The sequence below is a fragment of the Ursus maritimus genome, unplaced genomic scaffold (assembly GCF_017311325.1).
Source record: "Ursus maritimus isolate PB19 unplaced genomic scaffold, ASM1731132v1 scaffold_4, whole genome shotgun sequence".
NCBI classification, from domain to species: Eukaryota; Metazoa; Chordata; class Mammalia; order Carnivora; family Ursidae; genus Ursus; species Ursus maritimus.
In genome coordinates this window covers 13,015,876-13,034,813 of record NW_024426552.1, presented here as the reverse complement: position 1 = coordinate 13,034,813, position 18,938 = coordinate 13,015,876, and the positions used below count along the sequence as shown (strand labels likewise).

At 42.4% G+C, this 18,938-nt stretch overlaps 1 pseudogene; it reads right to left on the bottom strand.

Annotated features, from left to right (window-relative positions):
- Window positions 1–2,124: 2,124 nt before the first annotated feature.
- LOC121100586 lies at window positions 2,125–2,225 on the bottom strand (annotated as a pseudogene).
- Window positions 2,226–18,938: the final 16,713 nt, after the last annotated feature.

Here is an 18,938-nt window from a genome sequence, read left to right as displayed (position 1 = left end):
CATTGTTTACAGGGGAGTAAAATAGTGTTTGGGTGGTTTTCCTGTGGTCAGAAATGGTCTCTTTAAGAAGGTGACCTTGAGGGGCGCCTGCCTGGCTCATTTGGAAGAGCATGTAACTCTTGATCGTGGGGCTGTGAGTTCAGGCCCCACACTGGGTGTAGAGATCACTTAAAAAAAAAAAAAAAAAGGTGACATTGAAACAAAGACTTGAAAGACAAGAATGAGTCAGCAATGTTAAGAACTTCTGTGGGAAAAGAAAAGGGAAACAACCTTGACTTGATGAAGAAACCCTGACTCGCCCCAGAAAATGTGGAATTAAATAAGGTGAACTGAACTGGCTGAGACATGACTTCCAAGTGTTTGAAACAGAAATTAATCTCCTTTATAGAAAATTAAGAAAGCTACAGTCCTCTCCATGAGGAGGAAAGGCAGGCTACAGAACAGGGCCTTGGGCTGCTCTACTGAAACCTATCAAAAAGGCTCCAGGGTCTTCCTCCAAGACTTGCCCCAATGCGGACCCGTATGATTTCTGGCAGAGTGAAGTGGTAATGAGCAGGGACTCCGGCATCAGAGGGACAAAGCTTTGAGTTCTGGGTGTGTGACCTTAGCCAAAAACTTAATGAGCTGGAGCCTCCGTTTCCTCATCTCAAAAAGGGGTATAATGAACCCTCCCACTGAGGGAGCCCAGAAGGGCCCAATGCAATGGCCCAGCACACAGGACCCCACAGGGTGATGCCCAGCTACACATCACAGGTCCTTGGAATGGCCCGGGAGGACTGCTCAGTGGGATAAGCAGGGTTCCCTTTGGTGTCCCAAAGGTAGGGTTGGGAAAGGGGGTAAGGAACACCTTTACTGACTGGTGGGCTCTTTTCTAGCAAACTCTTAGCAAAGGACAAAGGGCACTATTTCAAGCTGCTGGTTATATAACTGGTTACATAACTGCCTAAGGGGAAACATAACTCTATGGAAGGCTGTGATTTAACAGAATCACTTGTAATTGTTGTAAAAGAAACCATTTCCCCACACCAGCATGGAAACAGCTGGTATAACAGGCAATGCAGGGGGCTTGCGACCATCTATAACATTCTGATTTTCAGGGGTTGTCAAGATAAACTGAAAGAAAAGGGTGAGAGTAAGTCCATCTTTTTTTTTTTTTTTTTTTTTTTTTTTTAGTAAATAGGTAGATATATTTTATTTGTCAAAAGTAAATGTTAATTTTATTTAGGGTTTTGGGATACAATAGATCAGAATTCCAGTGCTGGTTGGGTAGCCTTGGGCAAGCTGCTTAATCCTTGCTACTCAAAGTGTGGTCCCCACGTCAGCAGTAAAGGGTCACCTGGGAGCTAGATGGAAATGTACAACTTCAGGCCCCACCCCAGATTTGCTGAATCAGAGCCTGTATTAACCAGATCTCCAGGTGATTTTATGCATGTGAGAGCTGGGGAAGCATTCATTTTATTGCATACCTGAAACTAATATAACACTGTATTTTAACTAACTGGAATTACTGTTACTATTATTGTTATATTTTTTAAGTAAGCTCTGTGCCCATCGTGGGGCTTGAACTCATAACCCCAAGATCAAGAGTGTAGGCTCTCCCTAATAACCCAGCCCCTTAACTAACTGGAATTATATGAAAACTTAAAAAGCCAAAAAAGAAAAAAAACAAAAAAGAGACTGGGGAAGCATTGATTTAACATCTCTGAGTGTTGCTGTCCTAAGAGAGGGGCCAAAGTGGCTTTTAAACAAATTAAATATAAATATAACCAGCTTTTTTTTTTTTAATTTGCTAAGTCATTCTCACCAATTTATTCTTCCAAACAAGCTTTCAAATCCTTCGTCAGTACTCCACACACACACACACACACACACACACACACACACACACACAACCAAAAAACCCACTGGAATTCTCGTTAGAACTACATTAAAAATATAAAATAATTTGAGAATTGATATCTTTATAATATTTGCTCTTCCTATTCAAGAACATGGGCTATCTCTACATTTATTCAGTCTTTTTATTTTTTATTCAAGTATAATTAATATGCAGTGCTATATTAATTTCAGGTGTACAATACAATGATTCAACAATTCTATACATTATTCAGTGCTCATCATAATAAAAATATGGAACACCACAAATTTGTGTGTCATCCTTGTATAGGGGTCATACTAATCTTCTCTGTATAGTTCCAATTTTAGTATATGTGCTGCCAAAGCAAGCAATAAATATAATCAGCTTTTTAACAATTAAAAATTAAGCAGGGGGCACCTGCCTGGCTCAGTGTTGGAGCATGTGACTCTTGATCTCAGGGTTGTAAGTTTGAACCCCATGTTGGGTATAGAGATTACTTAATAAAATCTCGTTTTTTAAAGATTTTATTTATTTATTTGAAAGAGAGAGAGAGAAAGTGTGCACAAGCGAGGGGGAGGGGCAGAGGGAGAGGGAGAAGCAGACTCAACGCTGGGCAAGGGAGCCCGACGTGGGGCTTGATCCCAGGACCCTGGAATCATCACCTGAGCTGAAGGCAGGCACTTAACAGACTGAGCCACCCAGGTGCCCCAAACGTAACAAAAACTTAAAAAAAAAATTAAGCAGAACAGAAAGTAAAATGAAAAGCAAAATCCTCCTCTGTCCCCCAATACCCTACAATTCCTGCCCCCTACTAGCCACTCTCTGAACCTCCTCCAGCTTGGCCCAGTACTGTGTCTTCCTCCTTTGCAGGCAGGCAACCCCCACACTCTAGGCATTATTTGCCTTGAGTTTGGGGGGTAGCAGTGGAAAATCACCCTTCCCTCCTACAAGCCAACATGCTCTTCAAAGAAATGCTCACTTTGATCAGCCTGATAGATCCCTCCCTTTCTCCTATCGAGCCCACAGGAGGGCATGGTTCCCGGTCAAAAACTGGTCCAGCCATCTATTAGCAAGTTATGAGGGGAGATCCCTACACCTCTCTTAAGAATGTTAGGGTCTTGGGGCACCTCGGTGGCTCAGTCAGTTAAGCATCTGCCTTCAGCTCAAGTCATGATCTCAGGGTCCTGGGATGGAGCCCTGTGTTGGGCTCCCTGGTCAGCAGGGAGTCTGCTTCTCCCTCTCCCTCTGCCCCTTCCCCATTACTTGTGCTCTCTCTCTGTCTCTTTCAAATAAATAAATAAAATCTTAAAAAAAAAAAAAAAAGAATGTTAAGATCTTGTCACATGTAACTGCTATTCTTGGTTTGGGGCTTCATCTGATATTCCCAGACAGGAGTCTGTTACAGTCTTCCAAATCTGGCAGTCCATGGATTGACCCCAGAGACTTGATCTGTCTCAATGATCATTTCATGGTCAGCTCCTTCGGTATGAATGTGACATGACTGAAATAGGCCTTCCCTTCATGTGGGCCATCCCAGCTGCTCTAACGGGAATCAACCAGCATCTTGGGATTCCATTACTAGTCAGACAGCTTCTGTCTTTCTCTAGTTTTAAGAGTCTGGGCATCTTGGCCCAATCTAAAATTTGAGGTTCTCACCCATCATCGCAATTAATGAACAACAAATATTATATACTCGGCTAATTTCTATGTAAAATGATTCTAGTACCAATCCCAATGGGTGTGTGTTGGGGGTGGGTGCTCCCCACGCTGTTCAACAAGTATCTGGACATCAGCTAGCTGTCCTACAGTTTGACTCAATTCTGCCACTATCTACCCAGAGAGAGCATCAGATTCCACGGGTGAAGGCCTCAGCCCTATATGTCTGTCTCCCCACCCCCCAAACTCAGAAGCCCATCCTAAGCCCAGTTTATCACCTGGGCTTCTGACTGACCAGCTATAGATTGGAGGTTCCAATGACCCCCTCCTTGGGCTTGATTAATTTGTTAGAGCAGCTCACAGAACTTACGAGGAACATGTTACTTACTAGATTTCTGGTTCATTATAAGAGGATATAACTCAGGAACAGCCAGGTGGAAGAGATGCCCAGGGCAAAGCTTGGGGAAAGGGTGTGGAGCTTCCATGCCCTCGCCAGGCATGCCACTCTTCCTAAATCTCCATGTGTTTACCAACCCACAAGCTCTCTCAACAAGTCCTTTTAGGTTTTTATGGAGACATCATCAGATAGGCTTGATTGATTAAGCCACTGTCCACTGGTAACTGATCCAATGTCCAGGCCTTCCCTAGTCTTGGTCAGGGACTTCCAGTTCTAACCCCCTAATCCCATCGCTGGTTCTCAGGCAAACAGTTCCCATCCTCAGGTGCTTCCAAAAGTCACCTCATTAATGTTCTTATCACTTAGGGAATTCCAAGGGCTTAAGGAGCTCTGGGCCAGACATGGAAGGAGACCAAATATATATTTCCTCACAATATCATACTTGACACAAATATCCTTTCCTTGGCAAAATGCAGAATTGAGGAACATAAGCAGCTTGAATTTTCTTTTGATACCAATTAATTTATTCATCAAATATTTATTAAGGGTTTACTCTGTGGCAACGCTTTGCTGGTACTAGAGAGAGATTTAATGATGAACAAGACAAGCAAAGTCAAAGTCGAAGAAAGACACCCCTATGAGATGGCTTTCAGTTATTTTCAATGCCGGAGGGAAAAACTCTGAGAACTAAAAAGTTTACCTCAGTCTTGTTGAAAGTAAATGGAGGCATATTAAACATTTTAAGACTGTCAGCAAAAATCGACTGGAATCAGACAGCAACCAATCTAGCAGATAGGAGCCCTGAGGAGCTATACAAAATGAAAGGCTTTTATAGTCAGAAGGGAGCAGGAAGAAGAAAGTTAGACTAGACAAAAAAGCAGGTTGGTTACTGCAAGGTTACTTTCCTTCAGGAGATGGCAGGGGGTCTATTAGGCGGAATACCTAACTAGTGCTGGTTCCTGACTGACTGGTTTACAACTCCCTTTCTGAGAGAGCCAAAACTGTCACTCAGTTAAGTCTTGGTGTGGTGATGTGGGGCTTAACATAAGCACCCCAGTTTTGGGCTGGTTGCCTTGTTTTTAAGTCCTTTAGGCACCAAAGGTCAACCTTATCTCTCATAAAAATTTGCTTAGTAGTATTTTTAATAGTTAAGCATTTTTAAAACTATAATAATTTTGGGAAAGTTAACGTAGTACATGAGCATGGCAAAGTTAAATGGCCCTAAAGGGTACATGGGTAAGAGTCACCCGCCCTCCTCTCCCAACCCATCTCCAGCTCCCTACCCCAGGGTTGGTAGGTGAAGTTTGGGCTTAATGCCCAAGTGGGGCCTCCTAGCCAGCTCTCCTTCATCCTCAGTCCTATCTGAGATCTTTGGACCAGAGGGTCTTGGCTTGCTGGACAAAGGGGGCAGGGGTGAGGACAAGTCCTCAACCCCCGTGTGAGGCCTTGAGTTCTCATATCCAACCAGCTGTTTGGAGTAGACACAGAAGTCACTCATTTCCAAATGCTTATTGATTGCCAGTCACTGATCCAGACATTTGGAATACACCAGCCAGTAAAACAGACAGAAGTCTCTGCACTCATGAGAGCTTACATTCTACCATAGGAGAACAGAGTGAAGAATAAGCATAATAAGTAAATTACGGTAATTAGCCACCCCTCCTTGTTGGAGGTGGTCTAGAGCTAGGGAGGGGTGGGACAACTAGAGCAAAAACATCCCCCTTCCCACTACCCTAACCGTATACTAAAGAGCTTTAAGCCGGGAAGTGGAAGTACCCTCCTTCCTAAATCATCTACAGTGCAAGGGATTTGTGGCCACCACCGATGCCTCTAATATAAACAAGCGATCCTGAACAATGTTCTACTGTGCTTTCCTTCAACAACAAAAATGAAACAGACCTCACAACACAGGGGTCCAGTGAGTCACCCATTTTTTGTCCCCAAGCAGTGCTCTGCACTGCCACTTCTAGACTAGGAGCCTCTCTGGTTTCCAGTAAGACTTCTTGCAGCCAGTGGGTTGGAGCAGAGGGAGAGGGACAAGCAGAGTCCCCAGTGAGTGCAGAGCCAGATGTGGGGGCTCAATGTGGGGACTTGACCCTAGGACCCTGAGATCATGACCTGAGCCAAAGTCCGAGCCACCTGGGCACCCCGTACCTGAGCCATTTTTAAGCACACTGTTCAGTGGTGCCAAGTGCATTCATACTTGTGTAACCATAACCACCACCCATCTCCACATGTTTTAATCTTGCAAAACTGAAACTCTGTACCCATTTAACAACAGCTCCCCATTCCCCCAACCCCTGGCACCCACCATTCTACTTTCTGTGTCTACAACTTGACTATCCTAGGTCCCTCATATAGGTGGAATCATACTGTATTTGTCCTTTTGTGTCTGGCCTGTATCACTCAGCGTAATGAAAGGTACCTTCATGGTTCATTCATGTTGTAGCAAGTGTAAGGGTTTCCTTTCTTCCTTTTTAAGACTGAATAATATTCCACTGTATCTTATACCATGTTGTGTTTACCCATTCATCTGTCCATGGAGACTTGGGCTGATTCTCCCTTTCGGCTATTGCACATAAGACTGTGAAAACTATGGGTGTACAGATAGCTTTCAGGTCCTGCTTTCAATTCCTTTGTGTATATGCCCAGAAGTGGAGTTGCCCTCCCTGCTTTTCTTAATTACAGACTAAATGACCCTGTTGCAAGAGAAAGTCAGGATGTACAGGTTGTCTGTTGGATGTTTACCACCAGTCTGATAACCCAGCTGAAGCCCTCTCATTTAAAGAGAGGGGGATTTTTGCCTTCTTACAGATTCACAGAAAGTCCCACTCACTGACATACTTTCAAACACACCTCGTTTCCGGTGTAACTGTTTACGCTCTGCATGCGTGTGTCCAGAAACTGCACCCAGCACAGATCCATAATCTTACTAGGTGCTTTGCAGACCCACATCACAGCTGCATCAAACAATTTCAACACCGAGAAGCTAATACGCCTTCACGGCAGATACATTCTTTCACACAATCTCTTGCCTTAGGTTTATGTAAAAGATCAAGCTCCATTCAAGCGACAGAACAAAGAAAGGATGGTGACCTAAAATAACCACTTAAAGTGTCTGAAGTGGAGTAAATAAAAAGCAGACTAGCGGCTCAAAGGGGTATAGGAAACACCTAGCAATTCATGGACTTATGGAGACAATGAACATGGGAGGGTGTGCTCATCTGTGTGAATAATCAAAGAAATGGAAATTAAAGATGAGATTTTATTTTTAAGCTCTCAGCTGGCAGATGAAGAGACTGGTCCTATGAAGATCTGGTGAGGCTGCAGGGAAACAAACACTGAGGGTGGGAATGAAAATAAGTGCAACATTTTTTTTTCTTTTTAGAGATTTATTTATAGGGCACCTTGGTGGCTCAGTTAGTTAAGTGACTGCCTTCAGCTCAGGTCATGATCTCAGGGTCCTGGGGTCAAGCCCTGTGTCAGGCTCCCTGCTCAGCAGGGAGTCTGCTTCTCCCTGTCCTTCTGCCCCTCCCCCCTGCTCATGCTCACACTCTCTCTTTCTCATAAATAAAATAAATAAAAAATCTTTTTTAAATGATATAAAAAATGATTTATTCATTTGAGAGAGAGAGTGTGGGAACAGGTGGAGGGACAGGGGGAGAGGGAGAGAGAGAATCCCAAGCAGACTCCCCGCTGAGTGTGGAGCCAGACATGGGGCTCGATCTCATGACTGTGAGATGGTGACCTGAGCCAAAATCAAGAGTCGACCGCTCAACTGACTGAGCCACCCAGGCACTCTAATGCAACCTTTTGCAAGTACAATTTGGCAAAAACCTATGACTCAGGATATACACTTGCAGGAATTCGTATTTCAGAGACATTTTGCAAGTTCACAAGAATATGCACGCCAAATCCATAAGAAAATACGCAAGATCTGTTCCAACAGCAAATCATGGGAAACATCCATAAGTCCACCCGTAGGTGTAATGGGTTCAAATATGTCCCCAAAAGATAAGGTAAGTCCAAACCCTTAGTACCTGTGAACATGATCTTATTTGGAAATAGGGTCTTTGCTGATGTACTGAGTTAAGATATTGTCATACTGGATCAGAGTGGGCCCTAAATCCAGTGACTGGTGTCCTTATAAGAAGAGAGGACACACACAGGGAAGAAAGCCATGTGACCACACAGGCAGAGACTGGAGGGACGTAGCCGCAAGCCAAGAAATGCCTGAAGCCACCAGAAGATGGAAGAGACAAGGAAGGGTTCTCTCCTAGAGCCTTTGAAGGGATCACAACTCTGTTGACACCTTGATTTTAGACCTCTGTCCTCCAGAACTGTAGAAGCATAAATTTCAGTTATTTTGACACACCAGTTTGTGGTGATTTGTTATGGCAGACGTAGGAAACTGACACAAAAGGGATCAGTTCAATAAATGATGATAATATACAGATGACTGGGGATGGGAGTGAGACCCTTGAGCTATTCCTTACTATGTTCTGGTTTTCAAACTACGTGAATATAGTTCCTTTAAAAAAAAATAAAATTCACACAATAAATAAAATATGATTCTATTTCTTTCTCTATAACCTAGTTGAGTTTTACTTATTGCACTTTATTTTTCAAAAAGATTTATTTATTTGAGAGAGAGAGATCGAGAGAATATGTGTGTACATGTGCGCACAAGTAGGTCAAGGGGCAGAGGGAGAGGGAGAGGGAGAGAGAATCCCAAGCAGATTCCCTGCTGAGCATGGAACCCAATGTGGGGCTTGAACTTATAACCCTGAGATATGATCTGAGCCGCAATCAAGAGTTGGACATTTAACTGACTGAGCCACGCAGGCACCCCTATTTGTCTGCCCTTTAAAGCCAAAATAATAGAAGACAATTATATTGATTCTTTTTTATAAAATTTTGAGCTGGAAAGAGCTGAGATTGCCTAGTGTAGCAAGCAGAATAAGGGCTCCCAAAGATGTCCACATCTTAATCCCTAGAACCTATGAATACATTAGGTTATGTGGCAAAGGGGAGTTAACATTGCAGATGGAATTTACGTTGCCTACCAGCTGACCCTAAGATAAAAATGACTCTGGATGAGCCAGATCAATATAATCATAAAAGTAGGCTCAATGCTATCCCTTTTAAAATCAGAGAGGGAGGCAGGAAAGTCAGTGACAGAATGATGTGATGTGAGAAAGATTCAACTGGCCATTGCTGCCTTTGGCTTTGAAGATGGAGGAAGTGGCCAGGAGCCAAGGAAGGCAGGCAGCCTCTAGATAACTGGAAAAGACAAGGAAATGGATTCACTCTAAGAGACTCCAAAAAAGAACATGGATCTGCTGACACCTTGATTTTAGCCCAGTGAGATCCCTATCAGACTTCTGACCTCCGGAAATGTAAGAGAGTAAAAGTGTGTTGTTTTAAACCAGTAAGTCTGTGGTAACTTGTGATAGCAGCCTTAGGAAACAGACATCTTGTCAACTCCTCCTTTTCCAGTGGAAGAAACTGAGATCCAGGAACACCAGAGAGAAGAATCAACACTCAACCCCAGATCTCCTGGTTAATAAGGGTGTTTTCACTATAAAATGTGTACACAAATAATAAATTAGAAGACAAACATCCTTTCAAGTCAAATATGTTTTGTTATAATCGACTTCTCTGGAACATTTAAAATATGAATTGTTCTTTGAAAAAATCAGCTTATTAATATTTCTGGAACATTTCTCATCTTAAGAAGAAAAATTAACAATAAGGATGTTCCATACTCACTCTCAAACCAATTTATTAAGAATCATTTTTTCACCCAGCTGAACTTGCTTGACTTATCTTCCTTGGTAAAACTAGACTAGATTTCTCACTTTAAGCCAGTTCAGGGTTTTCAGTCCCATGCACACGAAGAGCTTCACAAGAAGAAACACCTATCATACCATCCATGTACAGTTAATGCATGCGCAACAGGATTGCTATAAATTTAAATCCCTGTTCACTGTCAAGAGTAATAAAAAGATCGCTTCTAGAATTAATGTGATTCTGAGCTCTGTTCTCTAAGGCACTGAAAGGTTAACAGAAAGCACATGTTGTAAGAAAACTGTAAGGGGGAAAAGGAGTCCTGATCAAGTGGCATATGAAGGAAGATTATTTGGGGGAAGGGGGGCACCTGGCTAGCTCAGTCAGTGGAGTGTGCAACTCTTGATCTCAGGGTTGTGGGTTCAAACCCCACGTTGGGTATAGAGATTAATTAAAAATAAAATCTTAAAAAAAAAAGATTACTGTTATTTTTGGACAGTTTGGTAAAACCAAACACATCCTATGTTTTGTTTGAATCAAGACTCATGAGAATCTTATGGTGTTTAGTTACTTTAATCATACTTAATATGCAAAATTAGAGTAATCAAGCAAAGACAATGATAAGATGTTATTTTAGACTTTAAAATAAATTCCATGGTATCGTTGAAGGGTGCTGGCCTAGAATTCAGAAAATCTGGGTTCAAGTCTGGGTTTTACCCTTTCAAGGCTATGACCACCTCCCTGAGTCTTAATCCTCAATTTATAAAATGGGAATTATGATACCATCCTGGCCTTCTAACAGGTGCTTGTGAATTCAGCATGCAATAAGGAGCATGAGAACAATTCACAGACTACTCTGGGTGCTGAGGAAAAGCCCTGTGCATGAGGGGTGAGCTAGGAGTAGATGGGAGGCCGCATCCCACAAGGGCCACTGGTGCAGATACACGCACATGTGGAACTCCTGCCCTCACTGGCAAAAGAAAAGTACAGATCTGTGACCAAACGAGGAGTTTCTTCTGGAAGTTCATGAGCAAGTCAGGTCCTTGCCCTGGAAATCCTCCTGCTGCTGCACTGGCCTGACCTTGCCAGTAATTAACTGGGCCTCTTAATCTACTGCCTGGAACTTTCTGTGGTTTCCTCCTTAGAATGATCTTCCCCTCGTATGTTGTGTTAGGATGCTTTAACAAGTGAGGAAAACTCATCTAGAAATGGGTTAACTGATGAAGAAGAGGTATATGATCTTGAAGAAGAGTTCTGGAGATGGGTGGTTCCAGCTAGTTAATCATCAGGCTAGAAGATGCCCTCGGTTTGTTTTACTCAGTTTAGCACCTGTCACATTTGCAAGATGGTGGCCCCAGGACATCCAGAAGAAGCCGACCAATTCTTCATTTTGCATATCTTTTTTAAAGAATGGGAACAGTTCCCAGAAGGCTCCAAATGCATGCCCCTCATGTCTCACTGACCAGGATTAGGTAGGTGTCAGGCTTACCCCTAAACTCATCACTGACCTACAGAATGGGGTGCCCCTGGCTGGTGCACCTGGCTCCAGTCACAGGAGAGGGCAGACTCTGAAACAAAATCTGGGTGGTTGGGCTGGTGCTTAACAGTACCTGCTGGAACTGGAAAATAATCTTTTTTTTTTTTTTTTTCCTGAGAGGAGGGGTAGGGGCAGAGGAAGAGGGAGAGAGACTCTCAAGCACAGGGCTTGATCTCATGACCTTGACATGATGACCTCAGTTGAAATCAAGAGTCAGACACTTAACCCACTGAGCAACCCCAGGTACCCCGGAAAATAATCTTTACAGTTCAGTTGAACTCTGTCTATGGTAATTGCATAGATGTTAAAAAAGAAGGTCCATTATTACCTTTCTTGTCTTAGATAACTAAAGGACATCATCAATTTAACTATATCCAAAATGAAACCACTGACATTTTCCTTCAAACCTGCTCCACTTACAGTCTTCCTAACCATCTTAATTAATAACAACCTCATTCATTGGGCCAAAACTCTGGAATCATGCTGGACCTCTCTCCTCTTGCACCGAACATCCTAACCATCAGCAAATCCTATTGATGTTGCCTTCAAAATATATCCAACTTGGGACCCAGGAAACAGGGATTTTGGGGGAAGGCTTGCATAAAACCTAGCTATACTCTAGCATTAGACTAAGCAGAATCTGGAGGCAGTAACCTTGGCACGGAACGGGGGGTTCTCAGGACAGGCAGTAGCAGGGATGAAACTTCTCCAGGTAGCTCTGTGGACTATGGCTGGGGACAAGGAGCCAGAGCATGTGAAATCTGTAGCTGATACTCTGATTTGTGGACACATGTGAGCTGCTACTTTGGATATGCCCAGAAATAAGTAAGGACACCTGGGGATGAGGAGAAGGGCTAATAACCAATCAAGCTGGTGGGGACTTGTGCCAGGAGGTAAATGCAAACTGCCTTTATTTGTGGCTACAGGCTACTCAGGCTCTTTGGGACTACAGGTGGATGACTACAAATATTTACAATGGAGATGGTGTTGTGAAAATATAAAACTACTGTGTTTTTGTTTCTCTCTGAAATCCCATTCCCTGGTAACCTCCCACCTGCAAGTCTGAGTCATGAAAAGGAGGGGTTGTTCACCCCTGGAACAAGGAAGTAATTGCTTTGAGTTCCAAAGCTGATTTTCCTAAGGCTGTAGCATGGGGTGACCAGCCATCCTGGTTTGTCTAGCACAGTCCCATCTATACTTACGGTCTTAGCATTATTTTAAGTATCAATCCATTTTACCATCAAAGGTATTCCAGTTTGGACGGTAAACTACAGAAATCAGCCCACCTTAGAAGATAATAGTTTGAAAACTTTTTCTAGAAAGAAAAGGATTTTCTAAGTTCCTTAGCATCCATTAACAAATCAAAAGTCAACCCTTACAAAAAGATTACAGAATTTTACTATAAGTCAGGGGTAGCAAGAAATCAGCGTAGAAGGTAGAGATCAGTGGTTCTTACAGTGCGGTTAGCGGACGAGCAGCAGAGGCATCTCCTGGGAACTTGCTGGAAATGCACATTCTCAGGCCCTATCTCAGACCAGCTGAATCAGAAACTCTGGAGGGTGGGGCTGAGTCATCTGTGCTTCAACAAGCTCTCCAGGGGGTTCTGATTCAGAGAAAGCTTGAGATCCTCTGAGGTGGAGCAAGTGGAACACTTTTTCTTCAATAGTGTGGGAAGAGAGGGAAAAGGAGAGTGATAGAGGAGACAAGTGGTATGAGCCACACAGGTCCTTACTTCCTCTTTCCCTGTGAGTTTTTTTTTTCTTTTTAGGATTTTATTATTTATTTGAGAGAGAGTGCACAGGAGCAGGAGCAGAGGGAGAGGGAGACGGAGAAGCAGACTCCCCTAGGCAGGGAGCCAGATGCGGGTCTCAATCCCAGGACCCTGGGATCATGACTTGAGCCAAAGGCAGACGTTTGACTGAGCCACCCAGGCACCCCTCCCTGTTCTGAGGGCTGAAGTGGAAACACCTAGATAGAAATGGAAGATCTTGAGAACTTTAGGCGTGTTAGTGGCATGCATACAAAGTGAGTGGAAAAAGATCAAAGGTCTTGGAGAGGGTCCACAGGGAAACATTTCAACATGGCTTCAGGTCAGCCCAGCTGGGTGTGGAGGGAGACGTCAGGAGAGGGAAGTCTGAAGAGCTTCACATTGCCTGTGCCTAGCATCTACAGCACCCGGAAGTTTCTGTGGGCCCAAGTGCTGGATTACAAAAAGACCGAGTTAACTGGTGGACCAGCAGAAGATTGGGAGCAGTGCAAAGAAGTGGGCACTTGGTGAAAGGCAAACAATCTGAAACTCAGATGACAGTGGGGGGACCAGTCACACCATGGCTGTCACCAGTCCAGAACCAGACTGGACCAGCTGCTCTGCAGCAGAAACCAACAAGGACATCACATGGATAGGAGGTGCTCTCCTCTAACACTGCCAGTGAGATGCCCAGAGTCCATCCTGGAGCGTGGTCAAAGGAATGGGAGGAAACTCAGCATCTACCAGTGAGACAGGAAACTGTCCACAGTCTAAGGAAGGCAGTCTGGAGAACTGTGTTATTTGGGATAATTACAACCTCCTCTGGAAAGTGACTGGCATTTATGAGAAAATAATTGAGCAATCTTCTCATAGACTCTGATGAGATTAAGAGCTTCTGTGGGCAGTTAGATTTTCCTGTACTATCTTGTTATGAATCACCTGAACTGCTAACCATCAGGCTGGCATTGAATAGACAATCGTTCACCTTGCAGGCCTTTTTGAACCTAATGTTAACAATATATTTAGTCACCTTTACGTCTATCAAAAGTTTCTTACTCTGAACTGGCTTTATTCTATGCCTTGTTCCCCTGCAGCAATTTTTTTTTTAAGGGCTCCATGCCCAATGTGCGTCTTGAACTCACAACCCTGAGATCAAGTCACATACTCTACCGACTGAGCCAGCCAGGTGCCCTACCCTGCAGCAATTTTAAATAAAATTTTATGTGTGCTCAAGGGAGGGGGGTGGGGGGATGGGGTAACTGGGTGATGGGTATTAAGGAGGGCACGTGTGGTGATTAGCACTGCCTGTTATATGCAACTAATGAATCACTGAACACTGCATCAAAAACTAATGATGTACTATATGCTGGCTAACTGAACATAATAAAAAAAATTTTATGTGTGCTCATAAATTCATGAGAAAGTTGTTTTAGTATCTAAAAGACTGAGTTAATGTAAAGCAGTGGTTTTCAAATGGGGTCTCTGGGCCAGCAGCATTATCTGAGCACTCACTAAAATGTAAATTCTCCACTACGCCCAGGTCTAATGAATCAGAAACATGGGGGGAGAAAGCTGACTTCTGGCTATGGTCAAGTGAAAAGGTCAGCAAATCCTCTTCCCAGAATGCAACTATAATATAAAGCTAGACAAAATTGACAAGAATGACCATTTCAGTGCTCTGGAAACCAACCAAAGGCATATGACAATTTGAGAGGTGTTTAAGCTTCAAAACTCCTGAACTGTAAGAATAGTAGATGTCTGAGGCATTCTGGCCTAGTATTGCTTCCATCTCCTCCAGCCCAGTGGGTGTAAAGGTTCTGTCAGGGCAGGACAGGTCATGAGGGATGGCAGCTATGCCACTGTTGTTAAGAGGGTCTCACAGGATTTGGTGTAGTGGGTGATGCCCATGGCCAGTGGCAATGTCAGTGGAAGTAATGACAGCCTTGCCTTTCAGAAAATACTACAGGAAGTGCTTCAGACTGAAAGGTAGTGACATCAGATGGCAATTGGATGCACAGGGGGGAATGAAAAGCCCTGGAAATGGTAAATATGTGGGTTAATATAAAAGACTCTAAATATATTTGCCTCATTTCTCCTCTTAATTTCTTTACAAGACATAAGATTGTGTACAGCGATACTCATAACACTGTATTGTTGGGTTTATAGCACATATAAATGTAATATGTATAACAATAATAATGTGAAGGAGAGGGGAGAAAACTGAGCTTTACTGCAGTAAAGTTTCTATATTTTACCAGAATTAAATTAGTATTAGTCTCAACTAGATTTTGGCAAATTAAGATGCTGTAATCTAGGGAGCAACCATTAAGGAAATACATTTTAAGATAGTAAGAAAAGTTAACAGAGGAATTTAAATGATATACCAAAAAATACTTATTTAACACAAAAGAAAGCAATAAAAGAGATACAGAGAAACAAAGAAGAGAGGAGACATATAGGAGACAAATAGCAAAATGACAAATGTAAATCCAGACATATTATGAATTACATTAAATATGAATGGCCTAAACATCCCAATCAAAGAATGGAGATATTCAGATTGTATACAAAAAGCAAGATCCAAATATGTACTATATGCAAGAGACACACTTAGATTCAGAGACACAAATAGGCTTAAAGTAAAAAGATGAAAAAAGATATACCATGAAAACAGCAACCATAAGAAAGCTGAAGTGGCTTATGTGGATATTAGCTAAAATAGAAGCAAGGACAAGAAATATTACCAGAGACAAAAACAGATGTTTCATGGTGATAAAAGAGTCAACAGATCAGGAATCTACAAAACCCTATTTCCAAATAAGGTCACATGGGGTTAGACTTCAAGTACGAATTTTGGAGGGGTCACAATTCAAACCACAACAAATCCAAACGTCCAGCAACTTGTGAGTAGAAAAACAATTTGTGGTATATCCATATAATAAAATACTATTTAGACATAAAAAGGAATGAACTACTGATCCATGCTACAACACAGATTAAGCTCTAAAACATTATACTTAATGAAAGAAGCCAGATGCAAAGACTATATATTGTATGGTTCCATTTAAAGAAATGTACAAAAAAAGGCAAATTTATAGAGAAAAAGGCAGATCAGTGGTTGCCAAGGGCTTGGGATGGGAGAAGGGATTAAGCAAAAACCAGCAGGAGGAAACTTATTGGGCTGATGGAAATGTTCTAAAACTGCATTTTGGTAATGATGGCCAACTACAGAAATTTACTAAAAAAAAAAAAAAAAAAAAAAATCACTTAAGTGTACAATGAGTGAATTTTTTATACTATATAAACTATATATTAATAAAGCTATTTCTTTTTAAAAAATTTCTGGGGGTAGGAACCAGCAATCTGGGTTTTAGTAAGCCTTCCAGCTAATTCTTTACTAATGCATGCAAATCACCGCTCTAAAGAGACTGTTTAAACCAAATGAACTTGACATAACATCATTGGCACATCCAAGTCTTACCTGATTCTTACCCATCTAAAGTGGTAAAGGATCATGAAGACAATTACATCCCCTAGATGGAATAAATAACTACATTTTCTTTACAAATCTGAGTAGCGTGTGTGTTAAATTTTATACAGAGCCCAGACTTAGAAATGACCCTGAGATTCAGACCCATATCCAAGTGGACAATTCCAGCTTGGCACATCTAGGTTCCTCAGGCAACCCAGATGCACCCTTTCCTGAATGAGGGAGGATCTTTATTCCTCCACTTGCTTTCCTTGGTAAATGGCAGCACCATACACCCAGTGGCCCAAGCCTGAGACGGGGGAACTACATTTGCCTTCCCCCTCCCTCATCCTGCACTTTAGATAGTCACTGAAGCTTATGTTCTATTTCCATTATCTCTCCCCTTTTTTTCCAGTAATGGCCTTAGGCCAGGACCTTATCATGGCTCCCAAATGGACTCACTGCCTTCAGTCTCACTCCACCCCCTGTCAGTCCACACACTCAGATATCCTAGGGATCATTTTTTTAAAAAAGATTTTATTTATTTATTTGAGAGAGAGAGAGAGAGAGGGAGAGAAAGGGCATGCTAGGGGTGGGGGGGACGGAGCAGAGGGAGAGGGATAAACAGACACCGTGCAGAATGTGGAGCCTCACGTGGGGCTCAATCCAATGACCCCAAGATCATCACCTGAGCTGAAATCAAGAGTCTGACACTCAACCCTCGACTGACTGAGCCACCCAGGCGCCTTCCCCAAGGGTCATTCTTACACATGAACATACTCATACTGCTTCCTGCTAAAACTTCTTGGGTGGCTTCCATCTTTATCAGTTAGAAATTGCTTTTGGCTGCAGGTAACAGAAACCTGGTTATGCTTGTTTAACCAAATAAAGGTGTATTTTTCTCACATGATGAAGTGCCAAGGTAAGTGGCCCATTCCCAATGCAAACCACTGTTAGTTTCTTTTTTTTTTTTTTTTAAGATTATTTATTTATTTGAGAGACAGTGCACAGGCACAAGTGGAGGGGGAGAGGCAGAGGGTAAAGCAGACTCCCCGCTGAGCAGGGAGCCCCAATTGGGCTCGATCCCAGGATCCCTGGATCATGACCTGAGCCGAAGGTTGTCACATAACCAAGTGAGCTACCCAGGCACCTCAAACCATTCTTAGTTTCTTACATCTTACAGTAACATAATGTGCATTTATAGTTTGTATACATATATACAATTTGAAGATTTGAATGTAATCGGGCCCAAACCCAGTGTTTTCAAAAAAGCTCCCAGGTAATTCTTTCTAATGTATAGCCCAGGTACCTTCAATTTACAGCTGAGGTCTAGAGAGAATTATCCAAGAAGATACAGTGGGCCAGACTGAGCCACAGTCCAGGCTGGAACTGCTGAAAATATAGCATATGACACAGCTTATTGACAAGATTATTAAATATATAGCTAACTCCTAATTACAGTTTGCAAACTTCTAATCACAGACTGTTCACTCCTGCTTACTAACAATCTACATTAATTTTTACACTTTTCACTTTCCAACTTTTAAGAATGCCTCAGATACTTCATGATTCTGTGATAAAATCTTCCTTCAGGGTTCACTGGTAATAGGTTTCAGTTTTGTGGATTTGCTAACATCTGCATTTTAATATCTGCAGGCAAAACTAGCTAATGCCACTTCTGTTTCTCATTTGCTTCCTAGTTGTTAGTGCATTTATTTCTTAGCATTAAAAAACCTCTCTCTTTGTACTTTGCTTCTTTTGGATTTTCCCTAGCTCTGGCATTTTCCTACAATTCACATAAAAATATGTCTTTTGGGGGGGCGCCTAGGTGGCTCAGTCAGTTGAGCATCCAACTCTTGATTTCCACTCAGGTAATGATCTCAGGGTCCTGAGACAGAGCCCCATGTCGGCTCCACACTCAGTGGGGAGTCTGCCTGAGATGCTCTCTCTCCCCTTCCCACTACCCATCCCTCCTGTTCTCTCTCTAAAATAAATAAATAAATCTTTAAAAGAAAATATGTCGGGATATCTGGGTGGCTCGGTCGTTAAGTGGCTGCCTTTGGCTCGGGTCATGATCCCAGTGTTCTGGGATCAAGCCCTATATCAGGCTCCTTGCTCAATGGGAAGCCTGAGTCTCTCTCTTCTTCTCTCTGCCACTCTGCTTGCCTGTGCTCTCTCTCTGACAAATAAATTAAATCTTTTAAAAAAATATGTCTTTCATAAGCAAAGGCCTTGGTGATAATACCTCTGTGATGTGTGATGTGAAGGAGATTAACAGAAAACTATGTATTTACTGAGAATGATGAAGGTATAAAGGGGAAAAATAGAAAAATGAGCCCTAGGAAAAGGAAGAGGAGGAAGAGGAAAATAATGGAGATTAACAGAAAACTATGTATTTACTGAGAATGATGAAGGTATAAAGGGGAAAAATAGAAAAATGAGCCCTAGGAAAAGGAAGAGGAGGAAGAGGAAAATAATGGAGAT